Source organism: Eublepharis macularius, chromosome 2 (assembly GCF_028583425.1).
Source record: "Eublepharis macularius isolate TG4126 chromosome 2, MPM_Emac_v1.0, whole genome shotgun sequence".
In the NCBI taxonomy this organism is placed as follows: domain Eukaryota; kingdom Metazoa; phylum Chordata; class Lepidosauria; order Squamata; family Eublepharidae; genus Eublepharis; species Eublepharis macularius.
In genome coordinates this window covers 175,764,498-175,784,410 of record NC_072791.1, presented here as the reverse complement: position 1 = coordinate 175,784,410, position 19,913 = coordinate 175,764,498, and the positions used below count along the sequence as shown (strand labels likewise).

General features: G+C 42.8%; 1 protein-coding gene across 1 annotated transcript in view; it reads right to left on the bottom strand.

Annotated features, from left to right (window-relative positions):
* THSD7B (thrombospondin type 1 domain containing 7B) overlaps nt 1–19,913 on the bottom strand; it is a 578,528-nt gene that overhangs the window by 130,891 nt on the left and 427,724 nt on the right. The window lies entirely within an intron of this gene.

The following is a 19,913-nucleotide window of genomic DNA, read 5'->3' as shown; positions in this document are numbered from 1 at the left end:
TATGGGGGGGGGTAGAACTGGCCTTTGGAGGCCAGGTCTTCCAGTAGAAAATAATGTCTGCATTTTAGGATCATGCAAGTGAATTCTTATTGCACACAACACCTCAATGTCTTGTTTGTAGAGATACCAGAGAAAGGGGCCATACTTCACACTGCTCCACAGAAAATTCATCAGGAGCTGGTCAGAGCAAATCTACAAGAGCAAGAAATCCCATACAGAAGCTGCGGATATCTGCTCAATTCTATTATCTGCTCATTCAGTATTTGACCTCTCTTCTCCTTCCTTTCAAAGATGTAAACCAGACAGCTAGGCACCAGAAATAACATACTTGAATATTAAATGTTATTTCTCCTATTCAAATTTGGAATATTAACAAAAATGACTTTTTCATTTATTTTAATATCCCAATGCATATCCCTACTGGATATGTAGTAGTGAATTTATCTTCTTTATACTGACATTCAGTATAGACTATTAAGCCAATTTTCTTCAGCTTTCTTGCTGACTGATACACTAATATCTGGGGTTCTTTGTACTCACTGTTTATACTCTCTTTCAGTGAGAAAAGCCTAAATTATACCTAATTCTTCAGTTAGATTTTCGAATGAATATCTATTGCTCTTCTGGTTGCTACAGTGACTGCTACCTGATGTTTGCTTACTCTAGGTGTAACGTCCAAATTATATAAATCCTTTTTGTTTGCTTTGTAGAGTTACTGGCTTTTATTAGCTGAAGGGGGAAAACCTGAACAAATGCAAACAAATTTGCCTTTGAATTGCATCTCAAACCAATATATGACCATGACAAATAGCTATTAGGTGATGTGCCTACCACAGTCTTCACTAGAGAGAAACAAGGCCTATAGCTGTTATGTACTTGTCTGTATAAGGTATGCAATCCTTTAGGGGGATTATAATGCTGAAACCTTGGAGCTCTAACAGGTTACCTTAATGAGAATTAATATGTACTAGAGAGGAGAGCTGAAAGGTAGATGGGAACAGAGCTGTGACCTCCTGCTCCGTTTTCTTCCCTCTCTTTTAATGCCTCCCCTCTGGTTTTAGGCACCCAATTTTCTGACTAGGATACAGTGCTAAAATCACAATATTTCTAAGAGATAACCACATGCTGCATAGCTAGATCATGTAAATAATAATACGGCCCATGATGGCAAATCTTACTCATTATGTCTTATGTCTCTTCCTCATTTCCTCAGACTTATGGGGTGGTATGTAGTAATTGTGTGACTAAAGACAACAGGTGAGTCCCTTCCTCTCTTTCCAATTTCCAGTGGTATGTGGCAAGTTATCAAGTGGCTACTTTGTGGTCAGTGGTAGCCTGAATCCAGCCTATTCAGATTGCTGGCAATGTCTTGCAGCATATTGTATGGGTGCCATTTGCATCCAGCTGGGCCCTGCAGGTCCTCAGTGCTTACACATTGCCTGGATATGGCTGGAGAAAACTGAATCTGTCCTAACAGTAGGGTTAGGCAAAAGGACAGGGGGAGAAATTCTGTTTAACTAAAACTAAGAAGAAACTTGATTCTTGTCCAGCAGGTTATTTTTCAGTAAAAGAAATACGCTTTACATTAAGAATTTATTTGTGGCTTTTGATGAAGCTGTGAGCCTTGCAAAACGGGACAATTTAGCCAGGCAAACCCATTGCCAATCTCCCGCCGGGAGCAGCCGGAGAGTGTGGGTGCTCCCCTGTCTTCTTGATTTGACCCTCGGCATTTGTGAATAAAGCTTTGGATTGCAGCAGCGGTCTTTTGGCGTGTCCTTAGTGTGCCTTTGCCTAACAGTAGGGTTGCCAGGTCCCTATATCCTCCCAGTGGGAGGGGGGAAAACCTGGCACTTACCTTGTGCTGGCAGCGTGGACGTCTTTCACGTACGTGCTCTGGAGACTGAGCAATGATGTCACTCCCGGAAGTGATGTCATCACGCTGGCTGCAGGAGCACTCATTTGGGGCCCAAATCAGACCCAAACAAAGTGCTGGAGTGCTCCCACAGCCAGTGCAACTTCACTTCTAGGAGTGATGTCATCATACCTGTTGAGAGCATACACGTAGAGTGCGTGTTCCTGGGGTGCCTGCCGGTGGTGGGCAACCTCCGGGAGCTTGCCATCTCCCATTGACTGCTGGGCAATCAGCGGGCATGGGAGCAAAGCCCCAGGAGTTTGCCCCCCACTGGCAGGCACCTGGAAACCCTACCTAACATAGGTAAGCCCCATCTTCAGGACTAGAGGGAGAGACAGAGGCATTACTGGCAGATCAATCCAAATTTAGTTGATGGCATGTGAATTTAATCACTAGAAAGATTGGACTACATGGATAAGCAATGTGATATAGGAGGAAAACATTATCATAATTTCATGTATTAACGTCCTTGAGAAATGGTGCTTCAAAGATAGAGCTCACTGTTCAGAAGCACTCAGAAAGTGTTCCTGGCAAATCTTTATGCCAGGATCAAGTATCAGACTTGACTTTGGCTAGACTGCTAACGGGAAGTCCCTTGAATAGAATTCCATCTGAAGAGCAGTCTGAGAAAATGAACCCTGATTTTATTGCAAAATCTGAATGTCTCAGATTCCACAATTATTCCTAGCTCTATATAAGAGATCTACTATCTATGACAACATGTTAGCTAACATTTGTTAGAAAACAGACTTGACAAAAGGTACTTCTGAATTACAGTGATTCATGTTTGTGTGCTTGGACCTGAGCAGGAGAAAAAGCTGAGTCACAGAATACATAAAATACCTAAGGATTAAAAGGCTCATAAATTGCTATTAATTCAGTAAAATACCACAACAGACTGAGAGACTGCTTGATATAAGCCCACCTGAGAAGGCAAATGGTAAATTAAATAAATAAGGGACATCTTTCTTATTGTGCTTTATCCTTTCAGTTTTCGTGAATCTCAATTTTTCCTCATTTTTTTTCCGGCTGCAATGACAATGCAAAACTTTGGAATTCAAATTCAAAATTCATTTACACAAAGACCCCCCAATTGTTTTGCAAATGTATAAATATTAGGGAGATAGTAGTTTAAGTGCGTATTTCTAAATTGTGGGGTCTATCTCAGCTTATCAACAATATTTTAAGTGCTTCAGTTCTTTGAACAACTCTCTTTTGGTTGGTCCATACTGCTGGTCTATATTGGGGCTGGAAAGGGAAAGGAAGAATAATCCTTGCTGCTTTCTGCTGCCTGTTTCTAGTTTTGCTTCCTGTCATTTCTTGTTTTGCATTTGCTAAGCTAAGAAGCAATTGCAGTTTCTTCAGCTACAAATATATGAGCCTCTTGGTGCCAGCCCAGGAACAAGAGCACAAGGGGTCTTGGCCGTGGCTCTTTAGCCTGAGTGCACAGCTGGAGCCCACCCATTAGATGGAATGAATGGTACAGACAGTGCTCCACCAGTCACACAAATGAAGACCAGGAACAGCTGGTACAGAAACAGTACCTGTTGGACAACACTAACATCACTACATCGCAACTGTACGCCTGGAAAATTGTAATGTTGTCTGTGGATACCAGCATGTTGATTGAGAGGTATTTGTGGCATATCTTTGTTGTTGTGGAGGGCAATCATTATATGGAACAGAATGTATGGTGAATATTCTATGGGAGCTGGTAGATATAGGGGTAGGATTTCTCAAAGATGGCCAGTATCAGGCAAGGATGCTTGCTGCATAACAAATCTCTGTAACATCCAAAGAGTTGATGATGCAGCCCTCCTTCAGTCCCCCCACTTCTTCATTAATACTATGCAAAGCCTGACTGGTGAGGCAATAAACTGCATGCCTCTCTGGGTTGTTGCAGGAAGAGAAAATTGACCTGCCTTGTGTAACAGAGATATGTTGGAAGAAAATTACATGGCGTGCCTGTCCCAATGACACATGGTTATGCGGTCCTCAACTAACCCTGCACAGCTGGCCAGAGAGGAGAAGTTGCTTTTATCCTCTGTGAGTCCTTAAGTTTCTACAGACTCCCAGTACAAACTATAGCCATCATTGACTGTACATTGACATCGTGAACAAAGTATAGATTAGGTATTCTTGCCTATCAACCATCTAGTTCCCAGTTAGCACCCTCCCATCAGTTGCCAGGCTCAATTCAAGGTTTTAGCTATCACATACAAGGCCCTTCATGGCCTCAGTCCTTCATAGCTACAGAACCAACTCTTCCTGTGGCCGGCCACATCAGCTTTGCTCATCTGTACAGGGTCTTCTCCAGAGCTACCCTGCACAGCTGTCCATACATATGCAGTCTCTGTGGTGGTCCCTCACTTATGGAATGGCCTGCCTGAAGAAATCAGAAAAGCTCCCACTCTCCTGGATTTCTGCAAACTATGCAAAGCTGAATTATTCAGAAGAGCTTTTTTACAAAGGTAATAAGACTGTGCTGTAAGGAAATGGTTTAGAGAGATGCACTGGAAAGGGATAGGGACCATAGACTATAGTTCTGTGTACTATCTGTTGCTGTAAGAAGTTCCATGTCATAAAATATGTCATGTCAACTTGCTTGTTTTGTTTTTATTTTGTTTTAGCACTGTATCATCTTTCTGCTGTTTTCAAATGTCTGCAGTTCTTACTCTATTGTACTGTTTATTGAATGTTTCAACCATTGATTGTATTGATCTACACTGTGTAATCTGCCTTAAGACTCAGTGAGAAAGGGCAGATTATAAATAACAAAAATAATCATACATACATACATGCATACATACAATTTTGGTAAGAGTTCCTTTATATTTCCTTTACTTTGAAAATCATTCTTGCATGGTTTATTGCTCAGTGGATGTTATGTTTCTAGTCTCTACAGAAACACAGAATTGTACTGTGGGGTTTCTGAGATCTCAGTTCAAATTTAACCTTAGCTATTAATTTACCAGGTCGTATTAGGCAGGCTTCTGTTGTTTCACTTTCTGCCCCCAAATCTGAAATATATTAGTCTACTTGGTACTTCATACAAGATCTGTGAAGTGCACTGAAGATTTAAAATATGTAATATAAAATGCTAAGTATTACTATTACGCTTGAGGCCCACCTTCAATAATATACTTATTCTGCCCAAAGTATCATATTTAGAGAATTATAGGATAAGTGGCCATAGAACTGTCCCCTTGCATTAAGAAATAAGACATACTGAGTCTCCCCCACAGAAGGGTTTGTTTCTTCTCCCTGATATTGTGAAATGCTCACTGTGCATTATAATATATGCTAGGCATCTCCTTCTTGTGTGCCTTAATCGGAAGTCTCCATATTTTCAAGTTTCTACACAATGGACAACAGGGAGTAAGTCAAAAGGATGGCTTATCCACTATAGTCAATGAATCCTCTGCCCTTCGTTTCAGTCAGAAGAATGCTGAAAGAATAAATTAGGAGAAATTTTTTCCTCAAGAAGTCTAACTAGAAGAAAAGTTCAATGTACTGAAAACCTATTGTGACATTCCATAAGCCCAGAAATGCAGAACAAGCAAAGCCAAAGAAAGGTCTCAATATTATTATGTGCAATGAATTTCTGGTCATTATGCCACCAAATTGCCTCTCTCTATAGAGATATTATTTCTTGGACACCTCAGACATGACTATGACATTTGACAACCACTCCACACTGTAATTGGAGTCAAGGTTCTAAACTTTTAATGAGACTCTCAGTCTAATGCTGACAACTTAGAAATATGTCACATTTATAGAGTCAGCTAGCTGCTGAACTATCACTGGTATTGCTCACTTTCCATAGAGTGATTCCCAAAGACTAGGAATAATAAAGACAACTCAGACTTTTTAATTTGAATGCTATTAATCCATCATCAAAGTATCAATATGGATGAAGAACAGTATATTAAACAGAAAGACGTGTAATACAGATTACGCATAGAAATGGTAACCTTAAGCTACTGAGTCAAAAATGAAATGACAGGTATGGCCTCTACTGTTCAGCTTATATAATGGACAAAAGAAATTTGGACCAATACAAAAAAAATTGGACTATTTATCCTGTTATATGCTTTCAAAGAGGCTGGATTTTTTTCCAAACTGTAAATAAAACTACCCTAAAATTGTGCCCACTTCAAAATGTGTAGATCACCTACTCCCAGAATGATTTAAATACTGTCCCTTTCTCACTTGTAAAACTGGTATGGCTTTCACTGTTTCTTCAGCATCAGCATTTCCATCTCAGTGGGTTCTGAGTTTGTATCTTTTTTGTCAGGTATGGCCTGCTTGTTAAGTACTGGGTCCCATAACAAATCAGCATGTTTTTATTTACACAAAGATAATATTTGAATGCTACTTTCACATCATTCTGGGACACTAGGGTATAGTTACAGGTGGAACTTTACACGTGCAAAGGAGATTAACTAATAAAAACAGCACAATCAGACGGTGGCAGTATTCAGTGCTAACTTTTAACACCGTCATCATAGCAGAATCCTCAACAGCAACACTGGATTTATGTAACTATCACATGTAATAAAATTGTTCTCCAAAGATTCCCCCTCCCCCCAAAACACTTCAATAACTACGATAAAAGCACATGAAGTAAAATTCTGCCTGTATGAACTTAACAGAAGACTTTAGTAGCAATAAGTCACTACTTGTGTTCACTATTTTCCAACATAATCTGCCGGAGTTAATTATTTCACAATGAATACTGACCAGCAAGATTCCAAATAGTTTGATTAGGTCACCTGGATATGTCTTATGAATAGAGATGGGCACGATCTGCATTACAATAAAAAAACCCCCACGATAATGGCGATCGCGTGATTGTGACCTGGTGGATCATGATCATCCATGGCCAACGATCCAGCGGTTGGGAGAGGCCTGGATCGGGGCGATCGGGCTTGGTTCGGGGATCCATACACTCAGGCGCCAACAATCTATTCCCCTGGCAACGGAGCCAGGGGAATGCCTGAGCTCTGTTTGCCCTCCTTCTGTCACCCTGGAAACCCGAATGGAAGCCCATCTTTCCTTGATCAGCAGGGCTTCCTTCCAACCATGGAGCAGCAAAGCAGTCACAAGTTGGGAGAAGACACCCAGGGGAGGGAGGGGAAAGGGGGTGTTCTGTAGCCATGGGCACTCCAATCTCATCCCTGCAAACCCTGATAGGCAGCTCTGACGGCCAAACACAGACCTCCTGTGTTGCTGAATGGGACTCATTCTATGGGCTCCCAGGCTGGGTTTCACTTTCTGCGAGCAATGGAGTGGGACAGAGCTCTTGCTTGCTACTTGCTAGCCTTTGGGGGGAGAGAGAGAGAGAGAGAGAGAGAGTCGGCCGCCGCCACAACCCACCTTCCCACATAGCTGGGAATACCAGCATGCCCCGCTTTGGCATCCACGATCCACGGTTTGGGAATGGGAGATGATTGGTGTGGATCGTTAATTCGGGATCGTCGCCAGCACTGATCCACAATCAGCTGGATCGTTAATTTTTTTTGGATCATGCCCATCTCTGCTTATGAAACATTTCTGTATCCTACAAGTACTTGCATAACTGCTATGAGCCAAGAGCCCCACCCTCAGTTTTCTCATAGCCCCACCCTCAATCTACTCAGATCCAACTCAAATATCATACGAAATCAAATAACATTATTTGAACAGCTCCGTGGGCCTCTGTAGTGACCAGGGTTCCCAGAATTGTGTCCCTATAGTACTCCTCCTACGCCCATGGCATAGAATGCTCTCATTGCTCTGTGTTTACAGCAGACTTCAATCTGGGCACTCAAGAACTATTCTATTGTTCTATGGAATAGAACATAGAACTGAAAAACATTAAAAATTATGTAGTCCACCCCATGACAAAAGTCAGGCCCTCTAGTAGCCCCTACTCCCCAACCCCCACCCCAGTTGCACATCTGCAACATTGGACACATAGTTTTTATTTGATGAAGGGAGCCTGACTCTGGAAGGTTCATACCCTGGAATTCTTTTTGGTCTTTAAGGAGCTATTAGACTTGAATCTTGCTCTTCTACTGCAGATCAAAATGGCTAGCCACCTGAAATTAGACACATAGTGTTTCAAAGAAAAGATATTCTGTGGAGTGGGTGCTCTGGAATGTATATGGTAATATATTTGTGTGTCATACTAGTGGCTGCAGGCATTGAAGGGCTATGGAGCTATGTGGAAGATGTTTTATAGCTGCTGTAAACTTCCACACCATCCACTTTGGCCTGCATCATGTCATGGGAGATGGCTTGGGCAGACCTGAATGATTATCGTTTCTCTGAAGTCTGCCTTATGGCTATTTAAGAGCAGGAGGCAATGTATAGAGGAATGGCACAGCTCAGTTTGTAAATCTTGCTACCCTTCTCCACAATGAGCACAAAGGTGCCTGCAGAACATATAACTCCAAGTGACCCAACTCATCCATTAGCAAATACTGAGTAGGGAACATGCCCCCAAGACTCCTTTCTGTGAGTCTGTTCAAGATTTTGTTTTTGCACTTCTGATTAAAAAATGCATATTAAACCTCACTGATGGGACAAGCCTACAAACTGGTACACCTGTTTAATATCAAGTTTGCTGATCAGAAAAACAAAAGTAAGTAAGTGCTGTATCAAGCACAACAGCATGAATATTCGCAGTGGAGGAGTGTACGATTTTAAAAGATGCCCAGTGCTTTTCCAAAAAGTAAAGATGGGGAAAGAAAATGTCTAAACTTGCTTCCAAAGGGCACACAAGGCATCAATCCTATCATCCTCCTTTGTTCCCTAGACAAAGACATTAGAATAAGTTCAACCTTAGTGTTAGCTGTTGTCATGCTGATTTATGATACCCACGCTATGTAAGTCTTACAACATGGCAGTCTGTCCACTGGAGATTTGGCAGGAACCAAAATTCTTTCTTAAAAATATTGCTCCAAACTAATTGAACTTCAGTGACTGAGATGTAATGATAATAACTTCTTCCTTCAGGCAGTTTGACCTTCTCAAGCTGCTTTTCTAATTTGACTGAATTTTCTTAAATGCTGGAAGAAAATTGCAAACATTCTGGGGAAGCTGGAAATTTTTCAGGAATGCCACAGTATTACATATGTGGGGTCTGCACATATACACGTGCACTCAAACAATGCATTCTAAACATTATTATTCATTTTATTTTTCGCTTACCCTGACAAGGACCTTGTTTTTAATTACTTGTTTCATTTTTTAGTTATAAGTCTCCTCAAGCAGGTTTCTACAGAGGCAGCATACAATTTAAAAATAAATAAAGAGTATAGATTTCTTGTGCAAAAGCCTCAGTTAGAAATTGAGCCAGAAGTTATCCTGAATTGAACTGAACTGAAGTAAAAATATGCTCTAATATCTTTGGGGAAGATTTCACCATGAATAGCTAGGCATGACACAACTTACATTGTCAGCCTGAGATGTCTTACCTTTCTTTCAGGCTCATTCAGTGGGAACAGTCTACCTTTCCGCAAAAGTTCTAATTGTGAAGGACATGGAAGGGAAGACAAGTGGCAGGCGCTCAATAGGAGGTACTCAATAGCAGGGCATGCTATAAGCTGAATAAACTAAAATGAAATTCAATTGTATTGTTTTAGTTAAACTGTATTTACAAGTAAAATGGAAATTCAGTGTTGAGGTAATAGATGGAATATAAGCTATAACATCACAGCACAGAATCATGAAAATCCAAAGAATCAGATTTAAGGTGTAAGATATAACAGTAACTCACCTGTCCCTCTCTTGTGGGTGTGATGGACTGCACTTAAAAGAAGGTTTCCACAGTGCAGCAAAATCAGAGAGCTGAGAGGGGAAGGGTTACCTATTCCCTAGAAAGGAGCGCTTGAGTGACAGGCTGCTTCCTCTTCTCTGATTGGTCAGAGTTATTTTTATTCCATACTAGATTTTCTGTCAGTTAAAACCAATCTGAAGGCAGTCAGTTTCTGACAGGATTTGGAGTCAGGAAGTCTGACAAGAAAAGTCAGACAGGTTCACCTTTAGAGTGAAGAGAGAAGACTCTTTTGCCTTAACTGTACTATTACTGTCCTGAGGAAGATTTCTATTTAAGAATGCAAAGTCTAAGTGTCAGCATAAGCTGAAGTATGCTTTACGAAGACACCTGAGAACTGGGAGTGTGTTTCAAGTGAGAGTGATTAGGTAGTAGGTTGAGACCCCCTTTTAAGCCAAAAAGAAGAGGGGTTATATCTTGTAAGGAGAAGAAGATTAATTACTGCCCAAGCACAAAAGGAAGAGGGCTCCTCCTTTTCCCCATCAAGTTCCTGGGCTTGGCTAAAAGCCAATATTATATCTATGTGTCAGGGTGGGGCAAACAGACTTTCTAAACCACAAATATTAACACGCTACTTGGGACAGCTCAGTCAAAGTAGGGAAACTGAATTTTGGTGGGAAAATTTGCTTCACAGTGGGAAGAGTGAAAGGGGTCCATCATAGTCGGCAATTCTAAAGTTAATTTTTAAACTACATATGATGAGTATCAACAAAAACTAAGTAAAACCCCCTTGATTTGGAAAGAATTTTTGAAAGTCACGTTAGAAAAGTAACTTTTTAGATTGTTTGTTTTCAACGTTTCAACTAACTCTGCAGCCTTTTAATACACCTTTTTGATAAACAACTTTTAGAAAGGTTTGGTCTTTGGCATACCTTATTTAACCTATTTCATGAAGTACTTGACTATTTAGCACATTGTTGTCTTTGTGGCAGAGAGGGACCCGTCAGATGAGAGGTTTCTTATGACAAGTATTTAAGGGCCATTAACAGCAGGATTTGAGTCCAGTATCACCTTAAAGACCAACAAGAATTTCAGAGTATAAGCTTTTGAGTGTCCATCTTGTATCTGATACCCTGAAAATCTTGTTGGTCTTTAAGGTGCTATTGGATTCAAATCTTGCTGTTCTACTGCAGACTAACAAGGCTAACCGTCTGAAACAATAATGAAGACTCTTAATGTCTATGTTCAACTTGCTATCCACTTGCTGGGAGTGCAAGAATGAAGTGAATGCAACAAATAGAAGTGTAGGTATAGGATGACATAGGGATTTGCAAGCTGAAGGTGCCACTAATGTATTCAGTAGTCAGGCAACCTCCTTATCATGTTTTAACCTTTGTGTTGGGAATGTCACTGAGGAAAACAAGTTCAGTGTGGCAGGTGGGGAGGGGACCAAACAGTTTGGTTTTCTGCCTCTCATCAGGATCTAAAATGAAATGCCAACCACCTGAGCTAGCATATTCTTAAGTAGTAAGAAAAAAACAAAGCTTAAGAATACAATTTATACATTTTTTTAAATAAAAGATCTCATGCCAGGATCGATAATTTCAAAGCTGTACAGGAAAAACAAAGAGAAGTTTATGGATTGTGTGGTATGCTCATGGTGCTAACTGGAAGCATGTAGAAATGGGCAGTGGTCAGTTTCTGAAGGCAGTGTTTGCGAATCCATAATGTAGTTTGTCTTGTACAGTGTCCAAAACATGGACTCCTTGTATGGTCCAGGCCCAGCTTGTGTTCAAGCTGGTGAAATCTCTCAAGAACTTCCTTCCCAAGTGTCCAGATGATGACAGTCATGAGTACCCACATGGCCTCACACGACACACACACACATTCATGGCTGATTTAGAATAGTGCTTCCTCAGCTCCTCCCACCAAAACCTTTCCTGTGTTTGAGATTAATCTTTTTTTGTGTGTGTGTGATCTGGACACATGAGAAATATTCAGAATCCAATGGGAAAACATTTCATTTTCCCTGGACATTGAGACCCTGCCTGCTACTGATCAGAAACACAGGGCCAAACTAAATATGATGCCGTCCTCAATGCTGAAACCAGGATGCCGTCAACATTTTAAAATGATTTTAAAATGCCATGAGGCCCTGATTCTGATTGGGCCCACAAGGTAAAGCCCACACACACACTGCGTCTTTTCAAGCTGCAGGAAGCTGCGGGGAGAGGAGGTGCCATACTGTGGGCCTGATCAGGAATGAGTCCTCACAGTATTTTAAAATCACTTTAAAATGCTGATGGCCCCCTTGTGGTGGCCGCAAGAATGCCATCACATTCAGTTTGGCCCTCACTATTCTTCAACAAAAGCACCTCAAAAGGAGATTCTAGCATGACACTGCTAAACTGGGATTCATTAAGAGGATTCACACTATCTCCACACAACCTGTTTGAACAAAGATTTGGGATTTCTTATTCATTAGAGGTGTTAACTATCTTAGCAAAACCTGGGACACATCCATTACAGGTGTTAACTTGCTTAGCATAACCTGTGAACTTTCTCTGTATTCTTCTTGATTAGATTTGAACTGAATGTAAATTACATTACACCCTGTAATTCTTGCATTTCATGGTACTTTGATTCTGTTAGTTTATTTTTTCCAAAATGACAGCATAGTGAGAATCCGCTATGAAAGCTGATGCTGGAACAAAGTTCTTTTAGTCTTAAAGTACCCAAAGTCTCCTGTTTATTCATAGCAAGCATAATTTTACAGCAATCAATAACTCTAGGGAATACATAAGCTTAAAAGATGCATATTCTTAAAGATTTAAATGGTACAGAAAAGAATATCCAAGCAATACTGTCCTATAGCTTATATTTAATCTTCCATTGTGAAAAGCTACATGATAAGTACTTAGGAGCTGCTTTCCATGCTGTTGCATCCCAATATATATGGGATGCAACAGCATGGAAGGCAGCTGCTAAGTATTTATATAAAAATAGGTATGGATTTTTTCCAAGAATTGGTGCTTATAGTAATCACAACCAGAATATACACACTTTTACAATATAGGCTTTTAATAGTGAGAATACTGAATAGGTCAAGTAGTCCTAACTTCTGAACAATTTTAGTTAGGATCCTGTGTGATTTGGTATGTTTAAATGATTTGGGCAGTATAATATCTTACAGTTATATAAAACAAGCATGGAACCCACAAGGCCTTGCAGGGGTTACTCCATTTCCCCCATATATCCTTCCCTACATCTCTCTTCCTGACAGTTCCCCCTTTCCTGTTCCCCGTCTCTGCTTTGTTCTCTCTTTCCCACTTACCTACAACTTTTCTCTTATCTGCTCTCAGTCTTCAGCTTTATTATTTACTTCCTTCCTTTACATTCCATGTTCTCCCCAATAAGGACCCAAGGCAGCTTACATCATTCTCCACTCTTGCATTTTATCCTCAAAACAACCCTGTTAGATAGATTAGGCTGAGAGAGAGCGACTGGCCCGGATTCAACCAGCAAGCTCCCATGACAGAGTGGGAATTTGAGCCTCCCAGATTTTAGACTGGTACTCTGGGTCTCCCAGATTCTAGGTGTCCCAGATTTTGCGTTTCCCAGATTCCAGACTGGCACTCAAACCACAACACCACAGTGGGTCCCAATTTTCCCTCCTTCCCTCCTGCTGGCAGCATCTCCCTGGCCAAGTTGCAAAAATTATGCAGAAGCAAGTTGCTCTGGTGAGTGTTCTGGTGGCTACTGCTGGGTAGAGATGCGTACGAACCGCATTACGAACTTCAAAAATCCACGAAATTGGCAATTGTGCGATCGCAATCCAGCGGTTCATGATTGTCCATGGCCAACGAACTAGCGTTCGGGAGAGGCCTGGTTCGGTGCGTTCGGCTGCAGTTCGGGAAGCCAGACACTCAGGTGCCAGCAATCAATTCCCCTGGCAACAGAGCCGGGGGAATGCCTGAACTCTGTCTGCACTCCTTCTGTTGCCCTGAAAACTTGAATGGAAGCCCAGCTTACTGTGATTGGCAGGTCTTCCTTCCAACCATGGAGCTGCAAAGCAGTTACAAGTTGGGAGAAGACACCCGGGGGGAAGGGGGTGTTCTGTAGCCATGGGCACTCCAATCTCATCCCTGCAAACCCTGATAGGCAGCTCTGATGGCCAAACACAGACCTCCTGCATTGCTCAATGGGACCTGTGCTTATAAATAGCCGTGGGCTCGCAGGCTGGGTTTCACTTTCAGCGAGCAGTGGAGTGGGACAGAGCTCTTGCTTGCCACTTGCTAGCCTTTGGGGAGAAAGACTGAGAGTATAATTGAGCTTGGATTTTTCTGGGAGTTTCCTGGGGGCCTTGGATTGGAGAGGGTATAACTCCAAGATCCCTTTTGCAATCTTGTCCAAACTTGAGTGATGGCTGTAGGAGAGCTTGCAAAACACTCCCCGGGAATATAGGCTCTCTAAGTGCCACGGGGGCCGTTCCGCACCCCATGAACTGTGAACCAGTTCGGCAACGGAAAATGTTCGTTGCGGTTCACGACATCGGGATTGCCGTTGGCACCGAACCACAAACCACTGGTTCATTTAATTTTTTTGGGTTCATGCCCATGTCTACTGCTGGGCCCTGCCAATTTGTGCAATTTATGTGGAGCTGCTGGTAAGCACAAGCAAGTTGCATGGCATCAAGTCCTCCAGTAGCCACTGCCACACTTGGATGAGTTGTGCAAAATGCATAGCAGGAAGTTGCCCAGTAGATGATGCAGAACCTGGCCAGAATGAGTCCTTCTTCCAGGGCAGGAAGGAGAGAAGCAAAGATGGACTGGGCAGATAAAATAGCCCTGGAAAGGGCCCTCCCCCTTGCCTGTTACGGAAATATTGTTGTGGTTGCCTAGCTACCCCCATAATGGCCACTAAGAGCCCCTTTCTTAAAAGTATTGACACTGATTCTATTGTTTTGGGATTTTTTAAAACACCCATTGCATTTTTTAAAGATTTCAGATGTTTTCAGCAAACTTGGAACTTTCCCCAGGTTTGTAGAAAGATCTGTCTTATCTGTCTCTAGATTTAAGTATCACTAGATTGGGCTATGTTGAGAATTAGACATATTGATGAAAAATTGTATTGGTTACTCTAATTGAATAACCACATAGGCAGATACTTGAAAAGGGGCCTGCAGATTTTTAAAAAATTTTTGTACAAGTATAAATTTTAAAAAAGCAAGATATAACTGGAGCAGCACAATTTTGGAAAGGTGTTATTACAGGAGACTACATACTTGTACACTCAGCTGGGCTGGTATTGTAGTGGAGCCAATTCACCCTCTTTTCCTTCCACTATGCAGGAAGCACCTTATGTGAACTATGTTCCCATGAACATCTGATTGAACAGTGGTCTGCTTTACATTCTCTCCCACAATCTCCCCTACTGTCTAACAGGAATGAAATAGGTAGACCAGGCATTCTCCCAAGGATTAATGTAGCAGTCCAGCTCACCCAATATGTTTGCTGCAAAGAAGGGGAGAGGAAAGCGTGTTCCTCAACTACATGAAGATGTGGAATATATGAAGTAGGACCAGGTGTCTTATGTACTGCGGCATAATTCTGAATTTGTTTCATCAGTAAGTGAACTAGGCTTTGCTTCTCAGCACTCGATCATTGATAAGTCCTGCATATTTTAAGCTGGCAAGAATTCAGGAGTGCTCTAAAGAACGCTAAAGATCTAAAAAGGCATATTGTATTAGGAAGCACAAAGCAAGAAAGCTGGATATTAAAAAAACTAATGCTTCTTTGTGTTAAAAGTTTCCTTCAAGTTGAGCTCTAGCCTAGCATGAGATGGAGTATTAGATCCTCTCCCAGTGCTAAGCTTTCCACTTGCTTTTATGTTGGGGTTTAGGGTCAAACTAAATGTGCAGGTTTTTTTAAAGAGATGGGTCTGGGTTCTCCACAGCTGTTGCAGGGAATGGCTGTTAAAAATAAAGGAGAACCTAAACAGCCTCAGAACGCCACCGTGGAGAGGAAGGGCTCCTGCCTCCCCCCTCAGGCCATTTTCCAAAATAGTGCAGGGGGAGGGGGGGGGGGTCTCTGTTTCTGCTGTTCCACACATGTGCTGTTCTGTACATGTGGAGAAGTAAAAACAGGGAAATACCATCCCCCCCATGCTATTTTGTGCGCGGATACACCCCAGAAATGAATTGGAGATTGGAAAGTATGGCCTTTGAGAAAGGGAGAGCTTTCAGTGTCATAAATAACTTGAACTGTATTCTGTCTGCCTGGTCTCTGGAGTGGCTTTGGGTCAGTGCTTGGAGCTGAGAGGTGTGAAGTGTGGGTTCACACAAGCCTCCTGTAGTTGGAAAACTGTGTGCCCTCTACCTCCCTTGCTCTCTTCTTCCTCTCTGTCCAGAACGTTGCCTGCAGCTCAGGTGAGAACAAGATGGTCCATGCCACTGCACCTCAAGTCAGGGAGAGAGCGAGAAGGCAGCAAGAGAAGTAAAGGATGCTCCGGCTTCCCACTGCAGAAGCCTGCTCTGAGCCAGCCAGCAGCATTGTGAAGCCTCTCTTCACTGTGAACCCTCTATTTCTCTCTCTGGTTTCTTATTTTTTCCTTAGCATAAGGTACAGCCATTCAGGCAACAGAGTAAGATAGCCAAGGCGTCTGGACTGTGGAGAAAGGGGGAGTAAAATAATCAGTACCCTACTGTGGCCAATTTATTGTTTCCCAGTCAGCCTGCTCTCCTCCCTGCAGCCGGCCAAGTGCTAAGTTAAGAGTGAGGAAGCTATGTAGAGGGGTGGGGGATTGTTTGAGAGGATGGGCCCTTTACATATATCTCTGGCATGAGGCTCATAGGTCAGGGAGGCTTGCAACTTACCCATCTTCCAGTCCCTCTGACAGCAGCTATTTCAAAGTGGGACTCACCAGTCAACCACAAGACCACTGGACAATGGCATTCCCACTGTTCTGGAACATGGGGTGATGCCACATTAAGGATCAGTGCTCAGAAGAGCTACAAGTGGCATGTCAAAGAGTCATACGTGGCTCCCAAGTCACTGAGTGAGTATTGCTATAGTCTACATCTCGTCAGCATTCAGCCCATCCCTTTCACCTGCCCACCACTGAGCGTGGTGCCTCAGGCGAGCCACTGTGTTGGAAACCTTGTTTGTATTCCTTCTACCCAAACGGAACCAGAATTTAATAATTTGCTGGAGAAAGCTCCAGCTATGGATTTCCCAGCAACACTTCTGGGAAAGATGGTCCACCCCTGTATGTGTGAAAGAGGATATCGGGCACACCCTTCCCAGTGATCTCACTCTCTCCTCTCCTCCTTTGTGATCTCACTCTCTCCTCTCCTCCACAACCTGGGGTGAGGCTGTCTATCAGGACTTTCAGTATCCTCAAGTAGCATATGGGGTCTTTGGGTATGCAGATAGGAGTCTTCCCCCAAAGGGTCTGTTGGCCTCTAAGTACCAGTAATTTTGAGCTGCTAAAAGAACTTTTTTACACGAAACCTCTATTTAAGCAGAATACACAGGTAGGAAGTATCTTACCAAAAAAAAGAGAAAGAAATATGGCAGAATTCACTAGAGAAGCAAACATAAAAACAATGATTGCTAGAGTTAACTTACAGTCTGTTGAACATCCTCGGTCCTCCTTGTCTGAAGATGGATAGGCCAGCCCCTGCACTCTATTGTGTGAGCTTACTGAGGTCTCCTCCCATGAGTATTGCAGGACTAGACAATGAGCACATGGTTGCATGTCCCTTTTTTCATGATTGTAGACTGGGAATATCTCCCTGTCAGAACCACTGATAACTTTGGAGGTTCTCCAGTTCCCACCACAAAATCATGTACCAATAAAATCTCAAGTATCAATCAGAAGCTTGCAGATCCCACCCCACAACCTGGTGTTGGGACAATCTGGCTCTTGGTGCCTGTGAGGTGAGAGCAGGATCTCCCATCAAATAAAGGTGACAGCTGGTTGATGCCTCATTGCCTCTGCCTTAGCTTTCCCAGGTCATGCATCACATTAAACCTGTCACTTCCCCACCTATGCAGCTGCGGATCTGATTACCCATTCCAGCAAATAAACTTCTGCTATTTTAAAGCCACACGGACCTTCATTCATAGAAAGTTATCTTCTGAGTAAATGTTTATATTCTGGGAGTACTAACCTATGGTGATGCCAAAGAGATATAGACATGAGCATTACCATGAGAAAGACCACAGGAAACCTCATGCAAGCCGCTTCAACTTTCTAAAAGAGACGGGATTAAAACTGTCATTTAAATTTACAAGAGCCATTTCTCAACATTCTCTCTTTGCTACAATTCAAGTAGTAATAGAATTGAATATAATTCTGAAAATGCTAGAATTTTCTGTCTTCTGGCTTGACTTCAAAACACTAGGAAAAGTCCAAGGGTCTTACTGGCCTCACTGAAGATATACAAAATACATGTATGACTGTTTGCAGACTAGCGATGATGTGGGGAAGGGAGGGCGAGAGGCATGGTGACAAAACACGCCCAATACAAGTGCTGAAGTTAAAAAAGGCCACAACTTTATTGATTTTACAGCTCACAGAGCATTGGCACTACATGGGACATGGATCCCAGCATCAGCTGTCCCGCTTGACAGCTGATGACCCCCATGCCCCCTCAGACCCTTGCCAAGGGGGGATGATGGGATGACAGAGGGAGACCACATGGGCAGATGCCACAATGCCGGGGGGGCAGCCTCCCTTAAGGCTCCTTGCCACGGACCTGAGAGGGAACCTTGCCTCCCAGGTCCGCAGGGGTCTCCCCACCCTCAACTGCCCCAGCCGGCCAGCCCTAATTTGCTGGCTGGCAGTTTGAACCACACCCACATGGGCTCCCCATCAACAATCGCCGGGAGGCCCATGGCCTGAAGGAACATGGCAGCCGCCATACATTTTGCCCTCTGCTTCCCCCCGCTGCCCACAACCAGTTCACCAAGGTAAATCTAGATGCCAGTGTTTCTAAGATTAATAGTTTCCAGGAAAGTTTAACCACTATTACATTTAAGAATTTCTTCCAAAGAAATTAGAAAATAGATAAAGCAATGTGTTAGAATTTTCACGTAAATATTATGCTCTGTTTGTAGATGATACAGCTCATTGTCTTTTCATGCACTTATCAGTTGTGTATTATTTTCAATGGGATTTCACTTTACCTGTTTGGTGATATTCAAGAATCATAAAGGAAAACATTTAAGTTATGGGCATCATTTATCTTATTGAGAATTCCTCTATCATATTTCCTTGGGCTCTATTTTTATTATGCTACCGTTTATGTATTTTAATGTGCAGAAAGCAATAAAAAATTTCAAAACATTATTTAACCTTAGATACCAAAAAGGAATGGATGTGAATAAGGCTTATTTGAATCCAGCTTTTAAAAGCAGTTCTTAAATGTTTTTACCTCTGCAACTCTCTTTCATAGTGGACAGACAAACTGTGTGGCCAAAAGTATACATGTACTTTTAATTCATACCAGATGCTATGTAAATGATGGGTAGAAAGCCATACAAATTTGAAATCTTCCTCCTGTATGCAGCACTGGATCTAGGGTTGCCTGCGCCCAGGGCAACCCTAGGCTGACCACCTCACGCATGCGCACCCCGCACTGCATGATGATGTCACTTCGGTGATGTCATCACGCAGGGCAGAACGGTGGAGGCAGCGAGCGGGGCTGGGAAGCCGCCCGTGCTGTTTGCCTCCTCGCAGGCAAATGGCGTGGGCAGCCTCGCATCCCCCTGCGCTGCTTTCGCCTGCCCCGCAGGACAAGGGGCGGCCAGCTTGCCGCGCACCCCCTGCCCTGCGGGGCAGGCAAAAGGCAGCGTGGCCACCCACGCCATTTGCCTGCTCCACAGGACAGGGGGCAGCCGGCTTGCTGCGCACCCCCTGCCCTGCAGGGCAGGCAAAAGGCAGCGCAGCCACCCGTGCCATTCGCCTGACCCGCAGGACAGGGGGCGGCCAGCAGCCCCCTGTCCTGTAGGCAGGTGAATGGAGCGGGCAGCCCCGCAGCCCCCTGCGCTGCAAGTTACAGATTCCCTAAAGATTTTCCTGGTAAAAATATGTTAATGTTATCAATGGATTATGAGACAAAGCAGAGATTAACCTTTTCCATTTAGAATTAACTGACATGAAGGAGAATATTGCTGACTTTGTTTCAATATACTTTGAAAGCATTAGAACATTTAAAGCTGTTTTGAACCCGTT